General features: G+C 37.6%; 1 long non-coding RNA gene across 1 annotated transcript in view; it reads right to left on the bottom strand.

Annotated features, from left to right (window-relative positions):
* LOC122814871 overlaps window positions 1-7,116 on the bottom strand; it is a 7,951-nt gene extending 835 nt beyond the window's left edge. The window contains exon 1 of the long non-coding RNA XR_006366919.1: window positions 7,029-7,116. This is a non-coding gene — a long non-coding RNA (uncharacterized LOC122814871). The remainder of the gene's footprint in view (window positions 1-7,028) is intronic.
* Between the last annotated feature and the right edge of the window lie 2,414 nt (window positions 7,117-9,530).

Here is a 9,530-nt window from a genome sequence, read left to right as displayed (position 1 = left end):
CTGAAAATAAGGACATACCTCCAAAAATTGGGACATCAAGAGCAGGGGTGAAGTAGGCATGAAAACAGGAACATTCCCAGATAGGAACAACTGAGGGGTCTGAAACACATATACCCCTAGGAATTCCCAAGTTTTATGAGTTATTTCTCTCAGCATCGCTCCATCTTTTGCTTATTGGTAATTTGAAACATGTCTGTGCTGGCTGCTTCAGTCGGTATCTCTGTATATTATTATATGGTTATATTATTGTAAATCTGTGCAATGTATTATTAACAGATTGAACACAATCAATCATTTATCAATGATTTTCTATTGTTCACTATTTGTATTATTTGTATGCTGTATTAATGAAAACTACTTAATGAATTTCTAGTTTGTTTCTGAAATTACTCATCTGGGTCATGACTGAAAAAGACTCTCCTAGATCAGTCCACTTATCAAAATACTAAATAATAAATAGGTAAAAGTTACATCAGATGGAATAACTGAGCATCTATTGATGGCCTTCTTTCTCCAGAAGCAGAGAAAGGCACTGTCAGTTATGGCAATTGCAAATAGTATAGGCTGGGATTCCTCAGCTGAAAGTAGTCTAGAAAAACATAACAATGATTCAAGGCTATGAGTTACTAATAAACTTTCACTCATAGTCATGCACTTAATTCCTTCAGGCTCCACTTGCAGAGAGTACGACTTTGAGTAAATAACTTAAGCAGACTAGTGCTCCATGGTCACTACTGAAAAGAGGCAGTCGTTTTTAAAGTATCTTACCTGATTATCCTATGAATAAGAAATGGGTGCTTGACTGCAAGTGGGTGAAGGAGGACAAATGTAATCTCATTACTGCATGCCATGCTGTTTCTACAGAGAAAGTAAAAAAAGAATATAGGTGCAGCATGTCATCTGCCTCAGAGGTTATTATGATAGAAATTTAACAGAAGGAGGAGGAAGAAGGGTGGAAATATTGTATTATATCAGTGGCTGTCATCATAAACGTATTTATCCACTAAACAGCAAGTAATTTTATCTTCGGGTAAATAATTGTACTAAAGAAATGAGTTTGAAGACCATAAATTAACAATTAGTTTAGAGAGAGAAGCTAAACTTTGAAATAAAATATTGAATTATGGATTCCAAGGGAAAACAGACCCGCAGTGAATAGCTGACACATTAAGCAAACTGGACTAGTCCAACTCATGAAACAGTGCACCCACCAAAATTGCAGGTGGCATCAACTTTTAAATTGCTTTTGCTAGAGTGGGACACGCCTCCTGCATCCTAATGTAGGGACTTCACCCCATTCAGCTTTCATGCCAATATGTATACTAACTAAATAGTCACTACAAACTACAAAAAAGAGAAGATCCTAACAAGGACGAAAAAAGCTCACACAAGTACAGTCGATAATATACAAGTGTATGTATCATTCATTTATTCAGTACCGCACATCCAAATGTTTTTCCTCAATTTTTGATTACTGATGCCGAATTATTTAAAAACTTTGGCTACTGCCATGCTTTTTTCCTCCTTTTCACATACAGGTACCAGAGAACAAGTTATACTAGGTAAGTGGTGCACAAGGCTGGGTGTGCTTTGGCCCCTGAAATATATAATATGATGGTTTTATTTATGCAGCAAATGCTTTTTGGTTGTTATTGGTGAGCAGCATTCACCAAATATTTTTTGCAAGTTGTGCATTTTGAAACAATTATTTTAATGTAAGTAAGAAGACCTCCCCCAAACACACGGATCTATAAAACAGCCAAATCACCGAACCTTACTGCAATATGAAGAAAAAATTGATAATTTCAGAGGCATCGTCTGCTTCAATGAGAATCGAGTAGGTAGGCTGCACCAAATAACATTTTCCAACACAACCCGAGCAAAAGGTAGATGATGCAAAGTTAACAAATGGCAGAGCTTAGTGTAAAGAGCGTTAAACACCAGTACACAGTTAGCAGGACCTATGATGTTGCAATATGGATTATTCAACTGAAAACAAATATTAGACACTTCCCAGGCACCGAACCATTAAACTAAAGAAAACTGTCTCACTAAAAGAGTAGTCTTACCACTTAAAGATTTGTTTCAGTGTGTGAAATTACTGTGAAATATGATACAGGGCTTTTTATACATCCAGTTAATCAGTTCTGAATTATAGTATATGTGATTATTATGCTACACACACACACACACACACACACACACACACACACACACAAACGCACGCATGCACGCACCCACACGCGCACACACACACACACACACACACACACACACACACACACACACATATACACACATATACACACACACACACACAAAATGTCTGTATCTGTGTGTGTTGCGAATGTGTACGTGCTCAAGTGTGAGCACATTACATGCATGCATGGAATATTTTATTTTTGCCAGACTAATAGAATCAAACACCATACCAGTTATATTAAACACTGCAGTCACAATAACACCTTAATGTATAACTGTGAATATCTGCGAAGTGATGACTGAAGGCTTATGAATTGCTGGCCTAAAGGAAATAACTACAGGAAATGCTGTTTGGCTGCTTAGCTTGGAGGAAAAAGTTTAATTCCAAAGCAGCTTCATCCAGTAGTGGTGTGTTTTGGTTACCGCAGTTTTCATGCTGTTTGATTCTGAAGTCATTTAACCATACTGTACTGCTTGGGTGCCCCAGAAAAGGAACACTTGTGTTCAAGGGGGTTATTTGTTTAACAAATAAATAAAATAAAGCATTACCATTAATACATTCATTCCTTCTCGGAGTACCTGGTTTTGCTGGAAAGCCAGAATCTGTCTTAACAGTAACTGGTACAAAGGAGAGTAGGTAATCTGGATATTATACCATGACCCCCCCATTAATATTCCAAAATGTGCACACTGATTGGCCAGCGTGCACATTGTAAATCAACTTATACTAATGGAAAAAAGGTACAGTCGCCCGGACTTTTCCAATTAGTATAAGTCTTTTTTAAAACACTGTCTCGCTATGTTAAAGGAGTTTAACATAGCGACACAGGTTTAAAAAAAGCAACTGAGATCTCCGCTGCTTTTTTTAAAGCTGTCTCACTATGTTAACCTCCTTTAACATAGCGACACAGTGTGAAAAGCAATGGAGATCTTGCTTTCTCCGTTGCTTATTTTTTAAACCTGTCTCGCTATGTTAAATGGATTTAACATAGCGAGACAGCTTTAAAAAAGCAACAATCTCCGTTGCTTATTTTAAAGCTGTCTCGCTATGTTAAACCCATTTAACATAGTGAAACAGTAAAAAGCAATGGAGATCTTGCTTCCTCCGTTGCTTTTGCCCACAGCTCTGATGTACTGCGTAGGCATACACATGCGCAGTACATCAGAACTGCCGCGGAATACCAGACAGCTGCGGAAGGGCAGCAAAGAGGCATTATACAATGCCATTATTTAAGAAAAGTAATTATTTATTTCTTAAATAATGTCATTGTATAATAGCAATAACCCACGCCTGGGTGTGGGTAATGCTGGATTTACCCACGGTTGGCTTTGTTTGGTCCCTCGGGCTTCGCCCTCGGGACCAAACCACACCAACCGTGGGTAAATCCAGCATTACCCACACCCAGGCATGGGTTATTGCTACAATATGTACGTCTACTACAGTGTCCACAGATGCACACTCACGTGTGTCATAGACACCAATGGACAATTTGTGAGGTAACCAGTTCACCTATAACGTGACTTGTAAGATAGACACATAACCCAGTGAAAACCCATATGGACACAGAAGGTCATGCAAACTCAATACAGATGACACCCTAGCAAAGAACCAAAATGGACAGCCAAGCACATTGAGACAGCAGTGTCAATCTCTATAACACTGTGTCACTTTATGTACTAGAATTAGTAAGCATTATCCACACTTCTGGATATCTGATTTATAGAGAAATGTGTTCAGTGGGTGATAACACATCATGGATTTCACTGTGGTCATCCTGAGCATACCTCGCAACCTCATAGAGTAAGAAATCTGGACAAAGCCATAAATAAAAGTGGGACAAAGGCCCAAAAATAGGGACAATTTTAAAATATTGCTTGTTTTGCATTAGTACAATTTTTTCTGAAGGGTATGAAGTCTGAAACTCAAATGTCTATCATTATTTTCTAACTTCAATTTTTAATGATTTGCCACTAATTTGCCAGAAAACCGCAATTTTATGAAAAATGGACCAAAAATCTGAGGCAAAAATCTGGACATTCTGCAAACATCTGTACAGTTGAAAGGTATGATTGAGCCATGTGTGCATGTGTGATTTTAAAACATGTTTATCTGTGTTTTCTTTCCTTTTGACTTACAAACAGAATCTCATGCGAGTCAGCCATTATTTATATACTGAATCCAGACCCATCTTCCTGTCTGTGCAGCAATGAAACAGCAAGTTCCAGAGAAGCACTGCTTCCTGGATGTGTCAGCGAGATGTACTATATCCCATAACAGATGCTTCTGTTGGGCATATGGGGGATTAGAATTTCAAAACTGATACTATTCAGGACCGCTGAGAGGCATCTTATGCTAGGCCATTGTTAAGTGGTGTAGAAGTTGTGTGTGACATTGAGTAACTACATTTAGGAAAACTTCCAGGCATCAACAGGCTGCAACGTTGATTATATAGCCCTTGTTTCAGGGGAAACTCAAAATTAAGCAAAACCTAACACTGCTCTGTGGGTAAAAGGCAATCTTGGATTAGAAGACAGGATATAATAATAATGGTATTCAGATGTCATCACATATATCCTTCGTCCTCTCAGGATGAAAACAAAAGACTGTAAATACCTGTATGGAATACAGCACCATTGCTTGCTCAGCCCTTTTCACACCTGCTGCCACTATATGGGTCAGGCAGCATGGCATTTCAGAACTTTTTCATTTAGCTTGTCTGACTAGTAGCCCAACAATACAATACAATCATTAAGAAAAAAGCTAGCCTACCTGTGGCACAATTGACCATGACCGGCTAACATGCTGATGGCCCAAGTAGAGAAGTTTATCATAAGAAGCACAATAGAGAGTGCGGGACATTTTTGACATAAACAGTAAGAGTGTTTTACACTTTCTTAGTCAAAGCAGATGATTTAGATAAAAAAATTAATATGTATTTGCCGATGGAGTTGTAGTACAAAAAGGCATTAACTTCAGTTTCTCCATTTAGCTGTGAGAAGCAAATGGCAGCCGTAAATATGGAAACTTCCTGTAGCTCACTTATCCATGTTTCATTGTAGCCACTGAAATTGTCAGTGAAACATATCAGGTTTTTCCTTCCTAGTGGAGTACAATCTATTTTAGAAGGAGATAAAAGTTTTCCACAATATCAAATAAGATATGCACTAAATTAAATGATTTTTCATTTTAATGGAAACGAATGCAACTCTTCTGGAGAATCCTATACTCTTTTTTTTAAATTGATTGATAGAAAGAATGTCTTCTCATGGAGCAAGCATTCTTCTATCACCGAATTCATTTGAAAAGCATGTTTTTTACAGTGAGAGCTAGTCACAAAAATTGTTGCTGTACCCATCACATTCTTTGCCCCTGGATGGACAGACACACACACACACACACACACACACACACACACACACACATACACACACACACTGTCATTATTCTCTTTCTCTACCGTTCACCCAGAGTTATTCCATGTTTCTCAAATCACAGTGCAGCTAACTTTCTCCCATTCTGCTAATCACTGAGAAATCATAAAATAACTACAAAATGCTAACTGATTAAAATCAAGAACCAGGGGTACTTCCCTTACTGAAGAAAATAGTGTTTTGTCTATCACTTTGTTTCTGTTGGTTTTAAAGCTCAGTGTCTGCCACATTTCAGTCTATGATGACCTGTAAGGTCACAGATCTATCATTTTATTTCTGTAGATTTTAAAGCTCAGCGTCTGCCACATTTCAGTGTATGAGAACCTGTAAGGTAAAGCCGCAGATCTATCACTTTTCTGTAGATTATAAAGCTCAGTGTCTGCCACATTTCAGTGTATGAGGACCTGTAAGGTAAGGCCACAGAATGTTTCTCTCACTATTCTCATAATGAAAAGTATCAGAAACAACACTGCCATAGGCTGCCTCATCTGCATTGTTATTTAGCAAACTTTAAAATAGTCACAGTATCCAGAGTACTTCCATCTTAAAGAATAGAAAAAAATAAGAAATTATATAATTGTTAACATCATAATCAACTATCACAATTCTTTATACTACCAAGAGAGTTAGCTTTTTGATATACCACAAGTTAGAGAAACAAATGTGAGATTTGAAAGTTGTAATGCATGCAAGACTCTTAGCCCTCTCACAGAGACAATGGCCAGAATGTCTCAGATAAATTTACATCTTCAGTTAATCTAGCAATTTTAAAAACTATTAGACACTACTTAGCCACATTTTTTACAAGTGCGTGTGTGTGTGTGTGTGTGTGTGTGTGTGTGTGTATGTGTCTGTGTGTTGACAAGAGCAATACTTAAAATGTGACTCTTTTCAGTCTTTGCCCCCCCTTTTTTGGCTTTATCCAGACATTTTGTGTTAAGAGGTTAAGAGGTATGTTCAAATCACATATATAAAGTCTGCCTGGTAGGGCTAAACATATACATGCAATATAATGAATAAAAAAGTATTAACTAGCTCAATATCTACAAAAATGTAAAAACTGTAATATAAAACCACCACTGGAAAATGTAAATGTTCAAACTCATGTGACAATCTGACCCCTAGTTATAGTACAGCCTTAACATATAGAATTTAATACAGAGAGCTAATATGTTTGTATTTCTCCTTTTGCAGAGGGCATGACTCTACGAAAGTCACTTAACAAGAAAATGGTTTGTATCAAAATAAAGAAGCATGGGTCTACTTGGACTGCATAGCTAACATGAACAGAATAAAATAGAAAACATACAATCAATACCAACTTTACAAAAACAAAAAAGAAATAAAATAAAATGAAAGCCAGACATCTTCAAATTCTACTGCCAGACTACTACCTAAATGGTCTTCTGTTCAGTGCCTCCAGCTTGTGTCATTGTTCATGCAGCATAAATCTGAGACTCACCCCCAGGTGATCTTCCTACAGAGGGGCCTGTACTATCATCTCCCCACAGGATGAGTCAGACAAGCATTCACACCCACCCTCCCTGCTTACTCCTCCAGAATCTGGGCCTCTATTTGAACCTAGGTCATCAGGGGTGTAGACCACAAAACTACGTATCCTGTTATAGACTTACCCTTCACTGACTGACTGCTTAGCATTTTATTTGTGTTTCTATTCTGCAGTGGTAGTGAAAGTTTTCTTTATTAACAAACACTACTTATACTTCAGTTTTACAAATGTATGCAATGCACATGGCCTTATAGATCACTGCACTCAGTAAACATTTATCCTTGGCAAATGTGCATTTTTCCTTCTGTTATTGATTGGTTAGGGCAATCAGGGTGATAGATTAAAACTGCATCTGATATCAAATAAGAGAGGTAGCACATGCACTAATCTGAGCTTTACCTACAGGGCATGCAACAAGCTGAGAAAATTGCTGTATGTTGACTCTTCCATTCTCTGTTACCCTCGAGATATTACTGACCCCTTAAGTAATTCTAATGACAAAGTGAGACAGGAAATGAAAGAACTTACATTGCCTGTCATCAATGACCTGGAAAACTGTTGTGGATGTAGAATCATTTCTGTGGCCAAAAATAGTTTTCATTGCCTATTGGGTTGCCATGTGCAGTCTGGTTTCAAGCACACATTGTGAAAACAGAGACTACACTCCTTTTAATCCTTCCAGAAAGTCTTTTGCCAGCTATGATATACAATTGCAGGATTTAATAGTTTTTGGCCAATATTTGGTCATTTTTGGGTTCATTTGTTCATTGACTCATGGTGTGATACAGCTTTGTTTTGAGACATTTACTACAGAATGCTATGGACTGAAAAGCTGTCAGATGTCCACTGCACGGTGTTACCTTAATAGTAACTTTTAGATGATTATGGCATCCAAATGAATGTTTTTACATTTCCTGCACCCTAAAACATAACTGACATTAGGCACCTGTGAAATCTGCAGCTGAAAGAGACCCCAGTCATCTGTACCTGTGTGGGGGCCCCACAAATACTACAGCTGTTTAAAAATGAAAGAATCTCGCTCATTCACTGATTGCCTGCTTTCCAGAACAGTAGTGTCTGCAGGCAATTGTAGAATGAATGAATGAGTGAATGATTTGAACCCTTGCTACCTAAACACAAGAAATCAGTTGCTCTTAGCAACCAGTCTCAGTACTTAACTGAGATATTCGGAAGAGCAGATGCTCTAGATCTTCAGGGATGTTTTTTGTGTTGCAGAAATTGTCTAAAATACCATAAGGAAATCAGACAAATGTGTGGAAATGGTAGCAGTCAGGCACTGCACACAGAAGCAAGTCATTTTTTTATTTATTTATTTGTATTTATTTATTTATTAGTTTCTTACCATCATAAGGATTAGGAGGAGATAAGCACGTAACCGTCAACTTCTTTGCTCAAGAATCAGTGACAAAGTCAAACTTAATGGGGAGGGGGCCAAGTGACCAAGATCAGGGACAATTTCTAAACATTATTCTAATTTACTTAAAAAGTAACTTGAACAGCAAGTTTTGCTGCAAGATGCATTTAAAAAAAAATAGCATGAAACTCTAATGTTTATCTTTATTAGCTGAATATAATCTTCAATGAATTATGAAAAAAATCAAAAATATTTGGAAGGACATGGTAAAAATTTTAGACCAAATGAGAAAAGTTCTGCAGAATCAGGATTAGTTGAGAGACATGTATAGGTATGACACTGACTGAACGCAGCCTGTTAAAATACATTCATAGTTATTATTTTTTTTCTTTGCAATCACACATTAGAGGTGATTGCTAGGAGATGCAAACAGTGTGTATGAAAATAAATAAACAGAAGGTGTCTATGGGGGGGGGGGTTGAGGCACTGAAATAACTTGAGCAACAAGTTGAAGTGGCTATTATGTCTTTCACCTTTTCACACTTCTACAGCAAAAGTGTGTGCATAAAGTGAATATCTGCTTTTGGCCAGGGCATTCGGGCTGCGTGTGGTAACAGCTGATCATAAAACTAGCCTTTTAATGTGAGTGTGTGTGTGTGTGTGTGTGTGTGTGTGTGTGTGTGTGTGTGTGTGTGTGTGTGTGTGTGTGTGTGTGTGTGTGTGTGTGTGTGTGTGTGTGTGTGTGTGTGCATATGTCTGCTCTTGCATTGCACTGTATTTGACTGACTGGAACCAGATGAAATACAATTTCTGCAGCCATTATTTGTTTTATATACATACTCACTAATAAATTGCAATAAATGAGTTCTCCTGAATTGTCTAGTGAATGTGTATGCGCATAGTTGTATTTGTGTATGTATTCCTGTCAAGTGTTGAAGCACACAGAGCTAGTCTATTAGGGAAGGGAACAGTTAAAACTCACACAAAATTGGCTGAATAGATATCTGACTC

This window comes from Protopterus annectens, chromosome 11.part0 (genome assembly GCF_019279795.1).
Source record: "Protopterus annectens isolate FY-2018-M chromosome 11.part0, PAN1.0, whole genome shotgun sequence".
Classification (NCBI taxonomy): domain Eukaryota; kingdom Metazoa; phylum Chordata; order Ceratodontiformes; family Protopteridae; genus Protopterus; species Protopterus annectens.
This window is presented reverse-complemented; position numbering and strand designations above follow the sequence as displayed.